Source organism: Lynx rufus, unplaced genomic scaffold (genome assembly GCF_022079265.1).
Source record: "Lynx rufus isolate CCGP_SWC_20201006 ecotype Redwood Valley unplaced genomic scaffold, mLynRuf1.p SCAF_30, whole genome shotgun sequence".
In the NCBI taxonomy this organism is placed as follows: Eukaryota; Metazoa; Chordata; class Mammalia; order Carnivora; family Felidae; genus Lynx; species Lynx rufus.
In genome coordinates, this window is record NW_025814846.1 from 3,934,421 (window position 1) to 3,957,942 (window position 23,522).

A 23,522-nucleotide genomic window follows, 5' to 3' on the forward strand; every position below is an offset into this window, starting at 1 on the left:
AGATATGTTATTCTGTCTTCCTAACCCCTGAGATATCCATATACACTGAAAATCAGCTCCTAACAGCTTTAGCCCCAAGTCCTGGGCTAAACAGGCAGTCCTGCTACCCGTTCTGGTAGGAGCAGGAATTGCGACAGGAATAGGAACTGCAATAGGGGGCATAGGTTCATCCATAGGACTATACCATAGACTATCTCAAGTGATAAATGAAGACATGGAACAGGTGGCAGATTCTCTGGTAACCTTACAAAACCAAATAAACTCTCTGGCGGCAGTGACCCTCCAAAATAGGTGAGCCCTCGACCTCCTCACTTCAGAAAAAGGAGGGACTTGCATCTTTCTGGGGAAACCGGAACCAGTCAGGAATAGTTACAACTAAGGTTAAGGAACTCAAGGAAAGAATTCAACGTAGACAACAGGAAAGTATCAATCAATGGAAAGGATGGGATCTCACGGATTGGGCATCCTGGCTTCCTGCCCTGGCGGGGCTCCTCCTCTCCATAATTTTACTTTTATCCATCGGCTCCTTTATACTGAATGCCGTGGTATGTTTTATTGAAAACACTGTTGCTCCCCAAACTACTGCACGTACCTTAGCCTTCCTAGAATACCAAACTATCAAACTGAAAGGCAATGCCTACTAAAAGTTTTTTTAAAAGGCATCAAAGGGGGCAATGTCGGAGAAGTGATTACGCCAAAGATGGCCGATAGGGCTAAAACCGACTCTGGTCTCTAGCTTAGAGACCCCTCCTCCAGGTTCTTCTTCCTTTGTTTGCTGTGCGCACAAAAACCCCCACAGATACAGAAATTGATGACTATAAATTACCCTCCCCACTTGCATTGGGCACTCAAACCTTTGGAGAAAGTCTCCTCTGAGCCCACCGGTGTTAAATAAATCTCCGAGAGGCACCTGGGTGGCTCAGTCAGTTAGGTGTCCGACCTCAGCTCAGGTCATGATCTTGTGGTTTGTGAGTTTGAGCCCCTCGTCGGGCTCTGTGCTGACAGCTCAGAGCCTGGAGCCTCTTTCAGATTCTGTGTCCCTCTCTCTCTGACCCTCCCCCGTTCATGCTGTCTCTCTCTGTCTCAAAGATTAATAAACATTAAACAAAAATTTTTTTAATAAAAAATAAATAAAAGCTTAAAAAATTAAAAAAAATCTCCAATCCACCAAGATCTCCAAGTGCCGCTTGGTTTTTCTGCCAGCATTCCAGCCTGGTTCCGTGACAGATGTATTTCTGTTTTTGGATCTAAAGTGAGTCTATTGTAGATAGCATGTAGTTGGATCCTGTTTTTTAATCCATTCTATGGATAAAAATCTATGGGTTAAAACACTATGGGATTATTTAATTATATGGATCCATTCTATGGATTCTGCCTTTTTATTGGAGTGTTTAATCTATTTACGTTTAAAGTAATTATTGATAGGTAAGGACTTACTTCTGCCATTTTTCTGTTTTCTGTATGTCCTGTAATTTTTTCTCTTTCATTTCCTATTACTACTTTCTTTTGTGTTTAGTTGAGTTTTTTGTAGTGACCATTTTTATTCCCATCTCATTTCCTTCTATGTATATTTTAGAAATATTTTATTTGTGGATATCTTGGGGATTATGTTTAACATTCTTAATTTATAGCAAACAAGTTTGAATTGATACCAACTTAGTTCCAATAGCATACAAATCTCAGCTTCTTTATAGCTCTGTCTCTCACCTGTGGATTGTCACAATTACATCTGTATACACCATGTGTCTAAGAACATAGATATGTAATTCTTTGTATGCATTTGTCTTTTAAATCATGTAGGAAATTAAAAAGTTGGGTTACAAGCCAAAAATAAAATAATGTTAGCTTTTATATTTGCATATATAGTTACCTTTACAGGAGATCTTTGTATCTTCATATGATTTTGAGTTACTTTCTAGTGTCCTTTTATTTCAACCTAAGGAGTCCATTTAGCATGCCTTGTAGGGGAAGTGTACTGGTAATGAACTCCCTCAGTTTTTCTTTACCTAGGAATGTCTTATTTTCTCCTTCATTTTGAAGGATAGTTTTGCCAAATGTAGAATTCTTGGTTTTGGTTTTCTTTTTGTTTTAAACTTTGTGTCCTCTCACTGTCTTCTGGCCTCAATGTTTTCTGAAGGTAAATTGGCTATTAATTATAAATGAGGATCCCTTTTACATGACAAGTCACTTCTCTCTTGCTGCTTTCAAGGTCTTCCCTTTATCTTTGGCTTTTGGAAGTTTAATTACCAGGTGTCTCAGTGTGAGCCTCTGAGTTTGTCCTCCTTGAAGTTTGTTCAGCTTCTTGGATGTATAGATTTTTATCTTTCATCAAATTTGGCATGTTTTTTGGTACTATTTCTTTAAATATTCTTTCTGCCCCTTATTCTCTGTTCACTTTCTAGAAGTCCTATAGTGTATATTCTTATCCACTTAATAGTGTCCCCTAGGTCTCTTAGACTCTATTCAGTCTTTAATTTTGATATCTTTAATGATATTCTCATTTTGTTTGTATATCATATTCCTGATGTTTTTAGTTCTCTGTGTTTTCCTTTAGCTCTTTCAGCATATTTAATAAAGTTATTGTTTTTAGGTCTTTGGTAAATCTAATATGTGCACACCCTTAGGGACAGTTTCTGACAATTTATTTTGTTCCTTTGGACAATAGTTTCCTGTTTCTCATATACATTGTGATTTTGTTGTTGAAAAGTGAACATTTGAATATTATAAGGTGGTAACTCTGGAAATTAGATCTTCTACCACAGGATTTTCTTCTCTCTTTTTTTTTAAAGCTATTTTGGCAAAGACTAAATCCTTTGTCCTTTTCCTGTGGGGTCACTGATGTCTCTGTCCCTTAGCTTGTGTACAACTAGGATTTTGACACAGATCTTGAATGCCAAAGCTAAAAACAAATAAACAAACACCTCTCCCAATCTTTCTTGATTGGCCTTGTGCTTAGGCCATCCTTGAACAATTAGCCAGGCTTGGGCTTACTAGCAATTGGCCCAACGTGAAAGACTAGAGTCTTCTCAGATTTTTTCTGAATATGCATATTGCCCTGGGCATGAATGTGGTTTAATTTAATGCCCCATATACACATTTGCTTTTGAATATTCTAATTTTGCAAGGAACCCCCCTCAGGTTACTCTCATGCCTTAGGCAGTGTATTATGTTTCAACATACAATCCTGCCTTAGGCATCAGAACATTGTTAGTTCAGCTTGCAGTATTTTCAGGAATTGCTCACCACTTTCTTGAGTTTTGAGTTTTGAGTTAAGTGAAACAAACACAAGCAGCTGACTTCAGTCTTTCAAGTATCCCCCAGACATATTCAAACAGGTATACATGGTGATTTGTGAATAAAATCTGATCTGCACCTTCTAGAATCAGGGGCTAGGATTACACACTAGGAGCACAGGCTGCCACCGGTTTAAGACTGCAAATGCTATTGCATCAAAGATGGGGTGGGGAAGAGGGCAGTTAAAAATCCCACAAAACTTTCCTACTGTTGTGAGGTTGCCTTATTTTTGATTTAGCATTTGTTTGGTTGGTGTAAACTTTTGACTGTTTTCCAGAGTTTGTATGAAATTGGTTCTGACATTTTCTGCTTGCTTTGTGATGTTCCTGGATGAGGGAGTGGGGCAAGAGCTTAGATCTGCCTACTCTGCCATTTTGCTAATGTTACTTTCTGACTATGCTTTTTAAAAATATTATTTTAATTTCAGTTAATATATGTGTTATATTAGTTACAGCTGTACAATATAGTGATTCAGCAATTCCATACATCACCCACTGCTCATCACAAGTGTCCTCCTTAATCCCAATCACGTATTTCACCCATCTCCCCTCCATTTTTCCCTTGGATAACCATCAATTTTCTCTCTATAGTTAAAAGTCTGTTTGTTGGTTTCTCTGTCTCTCTTTTTATTCCCCTTTGCTCATTTGTTTTGTTTCTTAAATTCCACGTGAGTATTTGTCTTTCTCTGACTTATTTTGCATAGCATATTACTCTCTAGCTCCATCAATATCTTTTCAAATGGCAAAACTTCATTCTTTTTTAAGGTTGAATAATATTCCATTGTGTGTGTGTGTGTGTGTGTGTGTATGTATCACACCTTCTTTTTTTTAAAACCAACTCAACTTTTTATTTTGCTTCTTAATATGCACATATATTCCATCAACGCTCTCCAGTTTTCTAATGATTAAGGAAAGACTGAAAGAAAGGGAACTCTGGGTTGCCCTATTTTTTCCTTTACTTTTTTTTTCTTTTCTTTTTTAAATTTACATCCAAGTTAGTTAGCATATAGTGCAATGATGATTTCAGGGGTAGATTCCTTAATGCCCCTTATGGTAACATTTAGCCCATTCCCCCTTCCACAACCCCTCTAGTAACCCTCTGTTCTCCATATTTAAGAGTCTCTTATGTTTTGTCCCTCCCATTTTTATATTATTTTTGCTTCTCTTCCCTTATGTTCATATTTTCTGTGTCTTAAAGTCCTTAAATGAATGAAGTCATATGATATTTGTCTTTCTCTGGCTAATTTCGCTTAGCATAATACCCACTAGTTCCATCCATGTAGTTGCAGATGGCAAGATTTCATTCTTCTTGATTGCCAACTAATACTCCATTGCGTGTGTATGTGTGTGTGTGTGTGTGTGTGTGTGTATACACATATATATGTATATGTATATATATATATATATATATATATATATGCCACATCTTTTGTATCCATTCATCCATCGATGGACATTTGGACTCTTTCCATACTTTGGCTATTGTCGATAGTGCTGCTATAAACATTGGGGTGCATGTGTCCCTTCAAAGCAGCACACCTGTATCCCTTGATAAATACCTAGTAGTGCAATTGCTGGGTCGTAGGGTAGTTCTATTTTCACTTTTTTGAGGAAATTCCATACTGTTTTCCTGAGTGGCTGCACCAGTTTGCATTCCCAACAGCAGTGCAAAAGAGATCCTTTTTCTTCGCATCCTCGCTAACATCTGTTGTTGTGTGAGTTGTTAATTTTAGCCATTCTGACAGGTGTGAGGTGGTATCTCATTGTGGTTTTGATTTGTATTTCCCTGATGATGAGTGATGTTGAGCATTTTTTCATGTGTCGGTTGGCCATCTGGATGTCTTCTTTGGAGAAGTGTCTATTCATGTCTTTTGCCCATTTCTTCACTGGATTATTTATTTTTTGGGTGTTGATTTTGATAAGTTCTTTATAGATTTTGGATACTAACCCTTTATCTGACATGTCACTTGCAAGTATCTTCTCCCATTTCGTCAGTTGCCTTTTAGTTTTGCTGATTGTTTCCTTCCCCGTGCAGAAGCGTTTCATTTTGATGACGTCCCGATAGTTCATTTTTGCTTTTGTTTCCCTTGCCTCTGGAGATGTGTTGAGTAAGAAGTTGTTGTGGCCAGAGGGTTGATGGGGGGTGGGAGGGAGGGGCGGGTGGGTGATGGGTATTGAGGAGGGCACCTTTTGGGATGAGCACTGGGTGTTGTATGGAAACCAATTTGTCAATAAACTTCATATATAAAAAAAAAAAAAAAGTTGTTGTGGCCAAAATCAAAGAGGTTTTTGCCTGCTTTCTCCTCGAGGATCTTGATGGCTTCCTGTCTTACGGTTAGGTCTTTCATCCATTTTGAGTTTATTTTTGTGTATGGTGTAAGAGTGGTCCAGGTTCATTTTTCTGCATGTCGCTGTCCAGTTTTCCTAGCACCACTTGCTGAAGACACTGGCTTTATTCCATTGGATATTCTTTCCTGCTTTGTCAAAGATTAGTTGGCCATATGTTTGTGGGTCCATTTCCTGGTTATCTATTCTGTTCCGTTGTTGTATGTGTTTTTGTGCCGGCACCATACTGTTTTGATGATTCCAGCTTTGTAATGCAGCTTGAAGTCCATGTATCGCATATTCCTTATCCATTCATCAATAGATGGACATTTGGGCTGGTTCCATTGTTGGGAAAATAAGTAAATTTATGTACCATAACATGGCCACCTGGATTAACATAAGCTCTAGTTCCTAGCTTAGAGACCCCTCTTCTGGGTTCTTCTTTCTGCCCCGCTTGCCATGCATGCCAAATTACTACTAATGTGGAATGTGGAAGTAACAGACGATAAATTATCCACCATGCTTGTGCTCAGGACTCAGATATCTGGAGAAGGATCTCCTCTGAGCCCACCAATGTAAAATAAAACTCCAATTCACCAAGATCTCTGAGTGCTGCTTGGTTTTTCTGCCAGTGATCCAGCCTGGTTCTGTAACATATTTGGTTCCCTGACTGGGAAACCCAACTGTGCTGGCCCATTGTTGCCACCAGTTGGCAGAATGGCGAGGCAGTGTCGGGACAAGGAATCGCTATGGAGAAGGCATGCTCTGCCTGATTTTTGGCAGTCTCCCACTTGGTTGTCTCAGGCCAGCCCCACTCTGCCATTCCTGCCAGACTCAAGGGGACTTGGCAGATGAGGACCTGGACCCGACGTCAGATCTGGTAAGGCCAGGGCCCCAATCTAGTCAGGCCCACTTGCAAGAGTGGAAGGGGGACCTGATTACTCCCTGGAGACTTCAGAGGTCTCACAGGTATGGGGCCCCAATTCAGTCCGGCCAACCCATAACTGTGGAAGGGGGACCTGATAACTCCCCAGAGACCTCAGAGGTCTCACAGGTAGAAATTCTGTGGGAGGGAATGTAATAACCTCTTGTGTGTATGTGAGTTGGAATGTGTGACTTAGTCTGGTGCATCTGCCAAGTTCCATTCTGTGGCTCCACGGACAGGCACCCTTAAGTTTCCCAAAAGGCCACGGAGTCTGAATGGGCCCATCTGTGATTCTGTGTTGAATGGCCTATGGTCTGTGGCGGCATCAGAATAGTTTCCAATTGTAAGTCATAAAGCTGAGACTGCTACGGCTAAGCATCACCTAAGTTCCTTCAGGACATGGCCAGACGGGCATCTGACTGGTCTCATCATTAGAGTTGGCACCCCTACCCCTCTGTCTTTGTGACTCTGTCTCACGGGAACATTATGGAGTCGGAACAGAGCAAAGAAGGGGTTTTTGGGAGACTATGGAATTAAGATATCCCCTGGCAAGTTAAGGACCCTATGTGAGTTAGAATGGACCACTTTTGGTGTAGGATGGCCCTCGGAGGGAACCTTAGATATCCCAATGGTCTGCTGTGTCTGGCGTTTTGTCACCAGAGACCCATATAAGTTCCCATATATTGACTCCTGGTTAGAGATTGCCCAAACCCTTCCCCCTTGGGCATGATTTACCTGCAACAAACAGGGACAGGCTAGGGTCTTAGTCGCCTCAACAAAGCAGCCCAAGAAAGGCCAACAGAAGTCCTGACCTCCACAAATTCTCGCCGTTGACCTGGAGGAAGAACCAATCTTGCCCCCACCATATGAACCCCCCAGTTCCTGATACTCTGCCACCTTCGGTCTCCTCACCACCTCCAGACTCGGCAGATCCTCTGTCCCCTGGACCAGTGGCCAGGTTGTGCCTTCGGTCAGGTGCAGGCACTCTCCAGATGCAGGTCCACACCTGCTGGTACTAAGAGGCTCTCCTTTGGGGGGTCCAAGCAGGGGCTAAGAAGCCCATGAATATGCCCAACAGCAAGAGGAATCCCCGGGGGATTATTATGAGAGGCTATGCAAGGCTTACACCTCCTTTGATCCCAAGGCACAAGAGAGCCATGACAAAAGGATGGGGGAGGTGCAGCTGCCAAAAGGGGGGAGGCCCAGAACCTCCTTAGCAAGGGGTCATTGAGCCTACTGCAAAAAGAAAGGACATTAAGGGGATAAATGTCACAACCAGGGAAAGTCCCAGAATCCCAGCCAATATCGGGAGGAACCTTGAGAAGGGGACCTTATTAGTCTGGCTGAGATAGAATCAGACTGAGGGGGATGCTGACTCTCTCTCTCTCTCTCTCTCTGTTCCTCTGCCTAATAGATGTGAGGGCTTCTCCCTCATTCATTTCCTGGGTTAACGGCTATAATTGGAGCCAACTGTGTTTAGTCTACCGCAGGACAGGGACTTTAAGGAATATTCCCAAGCAGTTGCTGAAACTCCATTTGTTTTGAGGACATTCCCCTTCTTCTCTGTCCTGATATGGACTCCACATTTCCACTTTGGTGGTAAAAACATGGCACCTGCTCCTCTGTCTGAGCTGGTTTTGAATCCAGTTTTCCTTCTCTGCCTTCTGCTGGCACCTTGCCTCTTCTGCCTTCCTTTCCCCCTCCTGTTTCTGCACCAACTTGGGTATGGTCTATATAACTGGTTCCTATACCATCCTCAGTGCCTCAGGCACCATTGGCTCCTTCCCCCCCACCCTCAAGGTCAAGGGGTGAAGAGCACCCCCTTGGGCCACCCACTTCAGATACCCCCACTGGTGTCCTAGGTGAAAACTGACAATGGAGAAAAATTGATTTTAAGCGGATACAGATGAAACATATTCAGTGTTTAAACTATTTATGTTTGTTGGATCTGTCTCTAAAGTTATCAGCACTCTACCAAAGTTGACCAAAGGTCAAATAAGCTCATGTTATCTCTGTTGCAGTTTGTTAGCAAAAAGATGACTTAAAATGGTAGTTAATTTTATCTGTCTCAGAGTTTTCATGGGTAATTCTTAAGATAGCTTTCAAGATCTTTGGTAACCTGAAACTTTAAAGTTTTGATTGCATGATAAATAAGATTAAATTCATTGGACATCTAGGTCTTTTCCAAATAGGATGGAGTGCTAAAGCTTTGATTACTGAAAATAGGTTTGTGTTTTTAACTTCTTATTGCAGAGAAACTAAGGCTATTTGGACCTATTGGAAAACATGCTTTGTGCTTAATTGGTTCATGAATTTACCATCTAAAAAAATTCTGGTGTAAACACCTCTCAGTTGGTTACTAAGTCCTCAATAGGAGACTAAGGTTTCCTAAGAGTTAAAATTCTGCTAAGTGTACTTAAGACTGGAAATAAGGAAAGCAACCCTGTATGTAGGAAAGTCGGAGGTATGTAAGAAAGATATAAGTAAAAAAAAAAGAATATATATATATATATATATGTATATATATATATGTAATTGAAATACATATTTGTTGAGGGTAAAAGAAAGTAATTTTGTCCTAAATGAGACTGGTTGTTTGGAGAGAAATGGCTTTGGGACAAAGCTTAAAGGCAAAGGAAAGTTGTAGAAGGTTCATTAAGGGAAATCTTTGGAAAGGAATTTTATGTGTGCTAAGGATAGACTAAGGTTGAGATGAATGGAAATTTAAAATACACTGGTATAAGATTGAAATTCTGCTTTTCTCTCTGTTCAAAAGAACATTTTATTGGACTGTTGATCGCTTTTGATAAGACAGTGTAAACAAAGGTTTTTTTTCTCTTTTGTCTGCCAGGAAAACCAAAGCTTTAAGTTTCATCTTTATCAGGTCTTTGATTGCTTAGTTAAAACTTCTCAATGTTAAAGGAGCTAGGTTTTGCTAACAACTATGTAATGCTATACATTCACCTTTAGGATCTTTTATTGCCACCTTGGTTGAATAAGATTTTAACATTTGTAATGATCTGTAATCCTATTTAGGATGTACTTATAACTTCCTAAAGTTTTAACAAACTTCCCAGGATTTGAATGGTAAGTGAAGTCTTTTTGACCAATTAGGCCCTTTTATTTGGGATGCTAAGTTACTTGGAAGAGCACAGTCCTACCATGGTAAACCTTAGGTTGCATTGCACAGGTAAATGTTGTAACTGCCAAAATAGATATGCAATTCCTAAAGTTTTAGTGTTTTGGTATAAGGTCATCACTTAATATTCTGATTACTTGAAGTGTTATGTGTCAGAAATAACTGAATTTCTTTGTCAATTGCATCATAATGAACTGTCATCAGATCTTTAACAATGTCCATTTCTGAGATTTTGTCATTTATAATTGTTCTTTTTCTCTTACAAAATGTGTTTCTTCTTCAAGGAGATTTATAAAAAGGACTTTTGGGACAAATACAGGTGTTTGACATCGTTAAGATTAATACTAAAATGGGTAAGAATTACCAGGACTGAAAAGTTGCATTCAAACTGAACAAGAATTAGGAACATGGGACTAAATGAACTGAGGAAGATTATACTTTTGTGAGTCTTGTAAATATTGCTGGTTCTTTAGTGTTTGCTCTTTCAGATTAAGGAAGATTTCTCTTAAGATATCTATGATATACAGAAATGTCATGAAGTATTCATTTGTAAACTGAAGCATTTATCTTTTCTCCCTACCTAAACCATCTGAAATTCAAAACCTCTTAGTGAGTATTCTTTCTTTCATGGCAATTACAATTGTTTGCATAAGTTTGATAAGCATCTGTTCATCTTGTAACAGGTCACCATTGGAAATACTGGTTATTTTACGAAGGCTTTGACTAGAATGTCATATTTGAGAGTGACATGCATAGACTCACATATAACTAGACAGCTTTAAGAAACTAAGGTTGACTTTATGAAACATGGAGCCATAAAGCCCCTTGGAAATGTTGGTCTGATACCTTGCTTACAGAGTTCCCAGCAGCCTCACCAGGTGAGTAAAGAAGGTCACTTCCTGGCAAGTGCAGGAACTCAGGATATCTTGAGGACCTCATGAAGAGGAATTTGCCCAATTCTATAGGTATTGCAGGCCTTTCTGATGGCAAGTATTTAGCTTGGCTTCTGGCCTGGAGAGGCTACTGAAAGTTCAACCTGGATATTCCTTATAAAAGGTCCAACAAAGCAAACTTTAAAAGATCCTCATGATCAATCGCTATTCTTGCTGAGCTTATGTAAACAATTAGGCCAGGTTTGTTAAGATTGTTCTTAATTTAGCTATCTCTGGAAATGGGGGTTTTTAGAGAGAAAAACTGTTTCAACAATGCACCATTATGGATGTTAAATTCTAGTTTGTATTGTCTTTAAATGTTTGTTGTTTGCCTAAACTAGACAACTTGAGGTAAACTTCAGAAAAATTGTCACAGTATTTCATGTATAGACAATCTGCTGTGCTTGTTATTCTGTGGGGATAACAATAAGACCCATGGGCATATGATTATTTAAACAACTGGGAAATGGGATGGATTCCCCCACCAATAGTATGCAAAGACTTTTCTCACTGTAGACCTATCAATAGGTAAATATTTTCATGCTTTATTATTCACTTGAGGCCTGGTTAATTCATAAATCTCTAAATATGCAAACCATATCCTCCCTAAACCTGATGTGACAGTTACTAGAGACCCATCGCATATAAACCCAGGAGATCTGGTTTATTCAAAGGACGGGGGCCACCCCTTTAAAAGACTTGGAGGTGGACTTCACAGATATACAACCAAGCAAAGGATTCAGGTACCTCCTTGTAATAATCGGAACATATTCAGGATGGGTTGAAGCCTTCCTGACCAGGATGGAATGAAGTTATGAGGTGGCCAAAGCTCTTCTACGGGAAATTGTGCATTCATTTTGGTCTGCCTTTAACCATACACAGTGACAACAGACCTGCATTTGTGGTGGACATTATACAAACCCTGACCAGGTCCCTCAACATTACCTGGAAACTGCAACATGCATCTTAGCCCTCTGAGGGTACCAACCCCTAGAGCTAAAGGGTGGTGCCTACTAAAAAAGATTTTTAGAAAAGACATCAGAGGGGGGAATGTTGGGAAAATAAGTAAATTTATGCACCATAAGATGGCCTATGGTACTAACATAAGCTCTAGTTCCTAGCTTAGAGACTCCTCTTCCAGGTTCTTCTTCCTGCCCTGCTTGCCATGTGTGCCAAATTACTACTAATGCAGAATGCGGAAGTAACAGACGATAAATTGTCCACCATGCTTGTGCTTGGGTCTCAGATCTCTGGAGAAGGATCTCCTCTGAGCCCTCCGATGTAAAGTAAAACTGATCCACCAAGATCTCCGAGTGCCGCTTGGTTTTTCCGCCAGCGATCCAGCCTGGTTCTGTAACACCATAACTTGTCTATTGTAAATAATGCTGCTTTAAACATTGGGGTGCATGCATCTCTTTGGATTACTATTTTTGTATTCTTAGGGTAAATGCCTAGTAGTGCAATTGCTGGATCATAAGGTGTTTCTAGTTTTAATTTTTTGAGGAACGTCCATACTGTTTTCCAGACTAGCTGCTCCAGTTTGCATTCCCACAAACGGTGCATAAGGGTTCATTTTTCTCCACATATTCGCCAATGCCTCTTGTTTCTCGTGATTTTTATTTTTACCATTCTGACAGGAGCGAGGTGATCTCATTGTGGTTTTGATTTGCATTTCCCTGATGGTAAGTGATACAGAGCATCTTTTTGTGTGTCTGTTGCCATCTCTGTGTCTTCTTTGGAAAAATATCTGTTTATGTATTCTCATTTTTTTAACTGGATTATTTGTGTTTTTTTGGGTGTTGAGATTTATAAGCTTTTTATAGATTTTGGATACTAATCCTTTATCAGATATGTCATTTACAGATATTTTCTCCCATTCTGTAGGTTGCCTTTCAGTTTTGTTCATTGTTTCCTTTGCTGTGCAGAAGCTATTTATCTTGATGAAGTCCCAATGGTTTATTTTTACTTTTGTTTGCCTTGCCCCAGGGGAACTATGTAGAAAAAAGTTGCAAAAACCAATATCAAAGAAATTTTAAATGTGATTGTTTCCTTAATTTCTCTTTCTGCTGCTTCATTATTGGTATATAGGAATGCAATAGATTTCTGTACATTGATTTTTGTATCCTGTGAATTTACTGAATTCATTTATTAGTTCTGGTAGTTTTTTGGTGGAGTCTTTAGGTTTTTGTGAATATAGTATTCTGTTATCTGTAATTATTGAAAGTTTTACTGCTTCCTATTGATTTGGAAGCCCTTTATTCCTTTTTGTTGTCTCCTGTGGCTAGGATTTCCAGTACTATGTTGAATAACAGTGGTGAGTGTGGACATCCTTGTCCTGTTCCTGACCTTAGTGGAACAGCTCTCAGTTTTCCCCCATTGAGGATGGAATTAGCTGTGGGTGTTTCATAAATGGCCTTTATTATGTTAAGATACGTACTCCCTAAACCTACTTTGTTGAAGGATTTTATAATGAATAGATGTTGTACTTTGTCAAATGAATGTTCTGCATGTATTGAAATGATCATTTGGTTCTTATCTTTTCTCTTATTGATGTGATGTTGCTGCAGGATTTTTTACCTCAATACCAGGGATTTGTTGTTTTGCCACTTCAACGAATGAAGAGGTGGACACAAAATTAGCAGCAGGCATAGGTTTTTTAAAAACTATTAGATCAGAAAGGAAGAATAGTAGAAAACTCTCTTTACAGAGGGGACATTCAAAAGTGAATGTCTAAGGACTACAGGCAAGGGTCCTTGGTTTGTAAGGTTCTGTTCAGCCCTCCCCTTACCCTTCCCCCTTGTTCCTTCTCAGGTTCTACCCTTATTGGCTTGATAGCTCTAGGTACTGGGTTATCCATTCCTGATTGGCTTGTTTTCATAGTATGATGGGTGGTCTATGGCCATACTTAGAGGTCTTTTGTCAAATTCCTGAGGGAAACCTGAGGGGGAGTAGATGGGGTCTGTTACATTCTTAAGACGAACTTTAAGCCTGAGGGGTTTGCTGTGGTCAGACATTCCCAGCATTGTTTGAAAATGTGTTTTTTCCCACCCAGGGACCTCAGGTCCTAATCCTTTCCCTCCCTATTTTTTCCTATCATAATGTACCCTGTTGGTTGATTTACAAATAGTGAGCCATTCTTGCAAACCAGAAATAAATCCCACTTGATCTTTGTGAATGATTTTTTAATGTATTGTTGGATTCGTTTTCTAGTATTTTTTCTGGATTTTTGCATTTATGTTCATCAGAGATAATGGCCTGTAGTTCTCTCTCTCTTTTATTTTTTTTTTTGTGGTATTTTTATCTTGTTTTGGTATTAGGGTATTTATTGCTGGCTTTATAGAATTAATGTGGAAATTTTCTTCTTCTCATTTTTTAGAATAGTTTCGGAAGTGTAGGCATTAACTTCTAAAACTAGTGTAGATATTAAGTTTTCTATAAATATTTGGTAGAGTTTGCCTGTGAAGCCATTTGGTTCTGGACTTGTGTTTGCTGGGAGTTTTTGATAACTGATTCAATTTTTTGCTGGTAATTGGTCTGTTCAAATTTTCTATTTCTTCCTGGTTCATTTTTGGTAGTTTATATATTTCTAGGAATTTATCCATTTTTCCTAGGCTGTCCAGTTTGTTGCCATGTAGTTTTTAATGATATTTTTGTAGAGTTGTTTGTAATTCTGTGCTTTTGATTGCTATTTATCCTTTCTCATTTGTGATTTTATTTATTTGAGTCCTTTCTCTTTTTTCTTGAGAAGTCTGGCTTGAGGTTTATCAAATTTACTGATTTTTTTTTTCAAAGAACCAGCTCCTGGTTTCATTGAAATTTTCTATTTTTTTTAGTTTCTATACCATTTCTTTCTGCTCTAATCATGATTATTTCCTTCTGCTGGTTTTAGGTTTTGTTTGTTTTTCTTTTTCTAGCTCCGTTAGGTGAAAAGGTAGGTTGAGATTTTTCTTGCTTCTTGAGTTAGGCTTGTATTGCTATAAATTTCCTTCTTAGAACTGCTTTTGCTGCATCCCAAAAGTTTTGGACCATTGTGTTTTCATCTTCATTTGTTTCCATGTATGTTTTAATTTCTTCTTTATTTACTGGTTGACCCATTCATTTTTAGTAGCATGTTATTTAACATCCATTTATTTGTGGTCTTTCCAGATTTTTTTCTTGTGGTTAACTTCTAGTTTTATGGCTTGTGATCAGAAAATGTTCATGGTATGACTTCCATCTTCTTGAATTTGTTGAGGCTTGTTTTATGGGCTAATATGGGATTTTTTCTGGAGAATATTCCATGTGCAGTTGAAAAGAATGTGTATTGTGCTGCTTTAGGATGGAGTGTTCTGAATATATCTGTTAAATCCTTCTGGTGCAGTGTGTCATTCAAAGCCGTTGTTTCCATTTTGATTTCATGTTTATATGATCTTTCCATTGATATAAGTGTGGTGTTAATGACCCCTACAATTATTATATTACTATTAATTAGTTCCCTTATGTTTGTAATTAACTGTTTTATGTATTTGGGTGCTTCTATTTTGGGTGCCTAAGTCTTCTTGTTGGATTGTCCCTATTCTTATTGTATAGTGTCCTTCTTTGTCTCATTTTACAGTCTTTTTTAAAAGTCTATTTTGTCTGATGTAAGTATTGCTAGTCAGGCTTTTTTTTAACATCTTGTTTGCAAGATAGATGTTTTTCCATTCCCTCACTTTCAATCCTCAGGTGTCTTTAGGTCTAAAACGAATCCCTTATAGTCAGTATATATATATATATATATATATATATATATATATATATATATATATATCTTGGTTTTTTATCCATTCTGTTACCCTGTGTATTTTATTTGGGGTATTTTGCCGTTTACATTCAAAGTAATTATTGATACATATGTATGTAGTGTTATTACTTGTTTTGTGTTTCTGAATATTTTCTCTGATCCTTGTTTCTCTTTCTCTCTTTCATTATTTGGTGCTTTTTTTTGTGATATAGTTGGATTTCTTTCTCTTTATTCTTAGTCTGTATTTTAGTGGTTCTTGATTTGTGGTTACCATTCAGTCTGTATATAACATTTTATACATATAGCAGTCTATATTGAGTCATTGGTTTTTTAGGTTTGAACCTATTCTTTACCACTCTCCTTATGTGTTTGGCATATGGTGTCATATTTTACATTCTTTAATTTTGTGAGTTCCTTGACTTATAGTTTACTGCTTTTGTTTTTCCTACTTTGATACTTTCATATTTGGTCTTTTCATTTCCACTCAGAGAGTCCCATTTAATATTTCTTTCAGGTCTGGTTTTAGTGGTCACGAACTCCTTTATTTTTTGCTTGTCTGGGAAACTTTATCTCTTTTTGTATTCTGAATTATAGATTTACTGAATAGAGTATTCTTGGTTGCAGATTTTTCCCTTTGAGGACCTTGAATATATCATGCCACTCCTTTCTGGCCTGGAAAGTTTCTGCTGAAAAATTGTCTGGTCACCTTATGTTTCCATTTAATGTAACTGTCTTCTTTTGTCTTGATGCCTTTAATTTTTTTCTTTATTTCTGTATTTTGCCTTTTTAATTACCACCTATCTTTGTGTAGATATTCTTTTGTTCATTTTGTTTCTCTGTCCCACCTGGTTCTGGATATTGGTTTTCTTCTCCAGATTAGGGATGTGTTCAGCTATTATTTCTTCAAATAATTTTTTGCCCCCTTTTCTCTGTCTTCTTTTGGTACTCCTGTAATCGGATGTTATTACATGTGCTGGAGTCACTGAATTCCCTAAGTCTATTCTTATTTTGTCTAATTCTGTTTTCTCTCTTTTGTTCAGCTTGATTACTTTCCATTACTCTGTCTTCTCGATCATAATTCATTCCTCTGCTTCTTCCAGCAGCTGTTCATTCCATCAAGCGTGTTTCTCTTTTCTTTTATTGAGCACTTTTGTTATTCCTTATTTTTGTATTAACAGTCTCAATCATATCTTTTCTCAAGTCCAGTGAATATGATCATTACCTTTATTCTCTGTCAGGCATATCATATCTGTTTCCCTTAGATCTGTGGCCATGGTCTTACGTGTTCTTTCATTTAGGACAAATTCCCCTGGGGTTTGGTCTGGTCTTCTGAGGGAGGAGGCTCACTGTGCTGGAACTGAGGCAAGCATGACTGGGAAGAGTGGTTCCACCAGAGCATAGTGGTGCAGGGTGTGATGTAAAACATTAGGTAGTGTCAGTACTGTGCTGGTGACTGCAGGTGGCCTTGTGCTTATGCTGACTGGTGGGGGAGGAATGTGGTACCTGCCAGTTCCTTTGTGCCTGTTGGAATCTGTGAAAGCTGCCAATAACCTCCCCACTGCGTGCCACTTTAGCTCTTCAGATTGCTGTTTCTTTGTTGTGTGTTGAGGGGCTGTTTGCCCTGCCTTCTCTCCAAGAGCAGTGTTCCACATCTTTGCCAGAATTTGGAGTTGTCAGTGTTTTTAACTTTATTTTAGCTATTTTGATAGGTGTGTAGCAGTCTCACATTGTTGTTTTAACTTGTAATTCCTTAATGATATATGATGTTGAATGTTTTTTTCAAATGCTTATTTGCCATTTGTAGATCTTTGGTGATCTGTCTGTTCAGATCTTTCACCCCTTTTAAAATTGGTTTGTTTCTTATTGTTGAGCTTATGGGTTCTTTGTATATTTTGGATGTCTGTGTTTTATACAAATGTTCTCCTAGTCTGTGGGTTTTTTTTTTCATTTTCCTAACAGTGTCTTCCACAGGGAAGGAGTTTTTAATTTTAATGAAGTCCAGCTTAACAGTTTTTTTCTTTCATGAATTGTGTTTTTGCTATTATATCTGAAAAGTCATTGCCAAATCCAAGACAACCTTGATTTTTTTTCTATCTCATCTAATACAAGTATTATAGTTTTGTGTTTTATATTCATGTCTGCAATCCATTTTGAGTTATTTTTTGCGAATGGTGTAAGGTCTTGGTCTAAATCCCCTCTCCCCCCACCTTTTTTTTTGCATATGGATATCCAATTGTTCCAGCCCCATTTTTTTTTAAAAGACTGTTATCTGTCTATTAAATTTCCCTTTATTCTTTGTCAAAGATCAGTTGACTATGTTTATGTGGATATATTTCTGGGTTCTCTGGTCTGTTTTATTGATATATTTATCCTTTTGCCATGGTGACAGTCTTGATAATTTAGTTCTGCAGTCAGTCTTAAGTTGGGTAGTCAATCCTCTGACCTTATTGTTATGTTTAAATATTATGTTGGCTATCTGGGCCTTTGCTTTTTCATCTAACTGTTAGAATCACCTTGCATCGAATCTGTAGGTCAAATGGGAAGAATTGGCATATTGACAATGTTGAGTCTTTCCATGCATGTACATATAATATCTCATTTATTTAGATTATTTATTTATTTTATTAGAATTTCATAATTTTGCTCATACAGATGTTGTACATATTTTGTTATATTTGTTCTTAAATATATTTGTTCTTAAATATTTTTTAGTGCTAATGTAAATATTTTAACTTTCAAATTCCAAATGTTTATTGATATATAAAAAGTGGTTGACTTTTGTAGATTAGCCTTTATCCTTCAGTCTTGCCATAATTTCTTATTAGTCTCAGGAGATTTTTTTGATTATTTGGGATTTTCTACATAAATAGATAGATAGTATCTACATAGATAATGTAAGCTGTGTACAAAGATAATTTTATTTTTTCCTTCTCAATTTGTATACCTTTTATTTCCTTTGTCTTGTCTCATTGCATCATCTAGGACTTCCAGTTGAAAAGGAGTGGTGAGAGGAAACATCCTTGTCTTGTTCCTGATTCAGTGGGAAAAGTTCTAGTTTCTTATCATTAAGTGTAATGTTAGCTGTAGGCTTTTTGTAGATGTTCTTTATCAAGCTGAGGATGTTCCCCTCTGTTTCTAGTTTGTTGAGTTTTTATCAAAAAGTGATGGATTTTGTCAAATGTTTTTTTCTGCACCTATTGGTATGATGATATATTTTTTCTTTAGTCTATGGATGTTATGGATTACATTAATTGATTTTCAAATGTTGAACCAGCCTTGCATACCTAGAATAAATCTCACTTGATTGCAGTCTATCATTATTTTTTATACATTGTTGGTTTCAACTTGTTAATATTGTGTTGAGGATTTTTACATCTATGTTCATGAGAGATATTGGTCTGTAATTTTCCTTTTTTCTAATGCCAGTGTCTGATTTTGGTATTAAGGTTTGCTGGTCTCATAGAATGTGTTAGATAGTATTTTCCTTGCCTTTAAGTTTTAGAAGAGATCATAGAAAATTTGTGTAATTTATGTTTTTTAAAGTTTATTTATTTTGAGAGAGAGAGTACACGTGCGAGTGGGAGAGGGGCAGAGAGAGAGAGAGAGAGTGGAAGAGAGAGAATCCCAAGCATGCTCTGCGCTGTCATTGCAGGGCTTGAACCCACAAACTGGTTAGATCATGACCTGAACTGAAATCAAGAGTTGGATGCCTGATCGACTGGGCCACGCAGGCACCCCCACATAATTTCTTTATTAAATGTCTGTTAGAATTCACCAATATATCCATCTCAGTCTTGTACTTTTACCTTTGGAAGTTTATTATTTTTATTATTGTTATTATTTTTAGTGTTTATTGTTTTTAGTAATCTCTACACCCAACATGGGTCTCAAACCCATGACTCCAAGATCAAGAGTTTCTCACACTTCGACTGAGCCAGCCAGGCACCCTGGAAGTTTATTATTTATTAATTGAATTTCTTTAATAGACATAGGCCTATTTACATTATCTGTTTCTCTCTGCGTGAGTTTTGGCAAATTGTGTATTTCAAGGAATTGGTCCATTTCATTTAGGTCATCAAATTTGTGGGCATAGCATTGTTCGTAATAATTCTTTATTTTTCTAACATGCATGGGATTATTATGGTGGTTCTTTCATTTCTGACATTACTAATTTGTGTCTTCTCTCTTTTTTCCTCATTAAGTTGGCTAGAAATTAATACATTTTCTTAATCTTTTCAATGAATATGATTTTGGCTTTTTTGATTTATCTGTTGAGTTCTTTTTTGAATTTCATTGATTTTCTTTTTTAACTCTAGTGAATCTTGTTCTTTTCCTTGTTTTCTAAAGGAAAGCCTAGATGATTGAATTTCAATCTTTCTTTTTTTTAAATATATACACTTAGGGTTATAAATTTCCTTCTGAGCACTACTTTGCTATATCCTACAATGTTTTGGTAAATTGTATTTTCATTCTAATTTAGTTCAAAATATTTTATTTTATTTTTAATTTTATTTACTTATTTTGAGAGAGAGAGAGAGAGAGAGAGAGAGAGAGAGAGAGAGAAAGGAGTAGAGGCAGAGAGAGGGGGAGAGAGAATACCAAGCAGGCTCCACACTGTCAGCACGGAGCCCAACATGAGGCTCTATCTTATGAACTGTCAGATCATGACCTGAGCCAAAATCAAGAGTCAGATGCTTAACCAACTGAGCCACCCAGGTACCCCTAGTTCAAAATATTTTAAAATTTTTCATGAGACTTGTTTCTTGCCTTGTGTGTTACTTAGAGGTTTTCGTTTAATCTCCACATATTTTTTTTTATCTTTCAGCTATCATTTATTTACAGTTTAATTCCATTGCAGCTTGAGTGCATAGTTTGTATAATTTCCATTTTTTTTATTTGTTAACGTGTATTATATGGCTCAAAATGTAGTATTTTATGGTGAATATTCCTTGTGAGTTTGAGAATAATGTGTATCATGCTATTGTTGGATGAAATATTATGTAAATCTCAATTGTTTGGTAGTGCTGTTCATTTCAACTATGTTCTTACTGATTATTTGTTGGCTCTGTCAATTACTGATAAAGTAGTGTTGAAGTCTCCAATAGTAATTAATGGATTTGTCTATGCTTGCGTTTCTTAATTTTTTTAATGTTTATTTATTTTTGAGAGAGAGCTAGAGCACAAGCAGGGGAGGGGCAAAGAGAGAGGGACACACAGAAGCAGAAGCAGGCTCTGGGATCCAAGTTATCAGCACAGAGCCCAATGCGGGGCTTGAACTCGTAAACCATGAGATCATGATCTGAGCCAAAGTCAGATGCTCAACCAACTGAGCCACCCAGGTGCCCCTGCTTGCAGTTCTTTTAGTTTTTGCCTCTCATATTTTCATGCCCTGTTGTTAGATGCATATACATTAAGGATTGTTATGTCTTCTTGGAGAGTTGACCTCTTTATCGTTACATAGTGCCCCTCTTTATCCCAAATAATTTCCCTTGCTTGGAAGTCATCTTTATCTAAAATTAATATAGTTAATCCAGCTTTCTATTGATTAGTGTTAGCATGGTATACTTTCCTCCACACTTTTAATTTTAATCTGTTGGTGTCTTTATATTTAAATTGGGTTTCTTGTAAACAATATGTATTTGGGTCTTTTTTTATTATTATTATACTCTGACAGACTCCATCTTTCAATTGCTCTATTTAGATCACTGATATTCAGTGTGATTGCTGATATAGTTGGACTACTGTATAATCATTGCCTTTGTTTTTTAGTTTTATTTTTTGTATTGTACTTTTTCTGCCTTCTGTGGTATTAATCGAGCATTTTATGATTCCATTTTCTCTCCTGACTTAGCCTCTCAATTATACTTATATTGAAACTTTATTTTTATGGTTTCCATAGAGATTATATATAGATACACACACACACACTTATGTATACACACACACACACACACACACACACACTTATATTTATAGTTTTTGAGAGAGTGCACTCATGCAAGCAGGGGACGGCAGAGAGAGAGGGAGGGTGAGAATGTTAATCAGGCTCCATGCTCAGAGTGGAATCTGACATGGGGCTTGATCTCACAACTGTGAGATCATGACCAGAGCCAAAATCAAGAGTCGAACACTTAATCGACTTTGCCATCCAGGCACCCCTACAATATATATTTATAAATAATCGAAGTCCACTTTCAAACACTATTATTTCATATACAATGCAAGCACTTATATAGTATAGTATTCCTAATTCCTTCCCTAGTCCCTTATAACATTGCTGTCATTCATTTCACTTAACTATACAGTATAACCACATTAATACATAGTCTTGATTGTTATTTTGAGCAAACTCTTATGTTATATCAACTAAGAATAAGAAAGATCAAAGGTTTTATTTTAACATCATTTACTCCTTCTTTAAAGCTTTTCCTTTCTTTTTGTAGGTCCATGTTTCTGACCAATATTTTCTTTTTCTGAACAACTTCCAACATTTATTCAAAAACAGGTCTACTCAAAATAATTCCCTCAATTTTTGTTTTTCTGAGACAACCTATTCGCCTTTACTTTTGAAGTATAATTTTGCATTGCACATAATTCTAGGTTGATTTTTTTTCCCTCAGCATGATAAATACTTTACTCCACTTGTTTTCTGCCTGCATGGTTTCTAAAGAGAATTTGGGTATAATTCTTATCTTTCCTCCTCCATAAGTAAGGTGTTTTTTTTCCCCCTTCTGGCTTTGTTCTTTCTTTTCCCCCCTTTATTTTGATTTTCTGCAGTTAGAACATGATATTCTTAGGGGTAGGAATTTTTGGTATTTACCATGCTTGGTGTTCATTGCTTCCCCTTGACCTGTGGTTTTGGGTCTGATAATAATTTGGGGGAAATTCTTAAGTCATTTTTGCTTCTTCTGTTCCTTTATGTCATTTTTTTGTGGTAATTCCATTATCCATATGTCACACCATTTTTAATTGCCCTACAGTCTTTGGATATTCTGTTCCATCTTGCAAATTATTTTTTTGTCTTTGCATTTCAATTTTGTAAGTTTCTGTTGACTTATCTTCAAGTTCAGTGATCCTTCCTTGGCCTATTCCAGTCATTTTTATTCTTGATTTCTAGCATTTTTTAAATTCTTTTCTGTAGTTTACATCTTTTTGTTTACATTATTCACCTGTTCTTGCATGTTGCTCACATTTTTCTTTAGAGCCCTTAGCACATTACTAATATTTTAATAAAATTCCTGATCTAAGAATTACAACATTTGTGCAATATCTGAGTCTAGTTATGAAGCTTGCTGTGCCTATTGAAACTGCTTTTTTTGACTTTTAGTACATCTTGTAATTTTTTTTTGTTTGTTTAGAGTAAGGCATGATGTACTAGATAAAAGGAGCTGTGGTAAATATACCTTTAGTGTGAGACCTTATGTTCATCTGACTAAGAGTTGGGTTGTATTACTATTTGCTATTGCAGTGGGTGTCAGAAGCTAAAACCTCATTTGGTTTCCTTGTTTTTGTCTACTTTTTTGTCTTTGGGTTTCCTTAGTGATACCTTCTTAAATAAGGTTTGTACTTATTTAAGTACTTTCAGTTATATTTTCCTGGTATCATATATAAGCCCTATTGGTATTGTGCTAAGTTTTGGGGGGAGGGGAAGATGAGAAGCATTTAGTAGTCATATGTTTAGAATTTAGTGTTTTAGTGATCCTGTGCCCCTGGCCTGTGATCTTTGCAGGTGCTTCTCAGTTCTCTTACCTTAAGTTAGAGAGGGATGCTAGTGGGTCCTGGAGTTGGTAATTTTCTTTTCCCATATGGAAAAGTAGATGTCACTGGAGTTGAATAATTTCATTCCTTTATGTGAATGGCTAAAGTTTGTTGGAGTTGGGAATTTTCCTTTCTTTGGATTGGTTAGGCTTTGGTAAAACCCTAGTTGTTAGGCTCTGATAAAATACTTTCCTTTGACTTTAGGTCTTGTTAAGAACACAGTGCTCTGGTTGTATCTGAAATGGTTATTTTCTCCCTCCTCCTGATGGAAACATAAGGGAGCTTTCCTCTTATCTTCATTGTGAGAACCTGGTAAGGCTGGTGGTACTAAGACTCACAGAATTGTTGGGGGACTCCCTAAAACTGCCCCCCCAGAGCTTTTTTTTTT

The 23,522-nt window shown here is 37.3% G+C and overlaps 1 protein-coding gene across 1 annotated transcript in view; it reads left to right on the top strand.

Annotated features, from left to right (window-relative positions):
• Nucleotides 1-23,522, top strand: part of OPHN1 (oligophrenin 1) — a 593,683-nt gene that overhangs the window by 84,519 nt on the left and 485,642 nt on the right. The gene's annotated exons all lie outside the window — the stretch shown is intronic.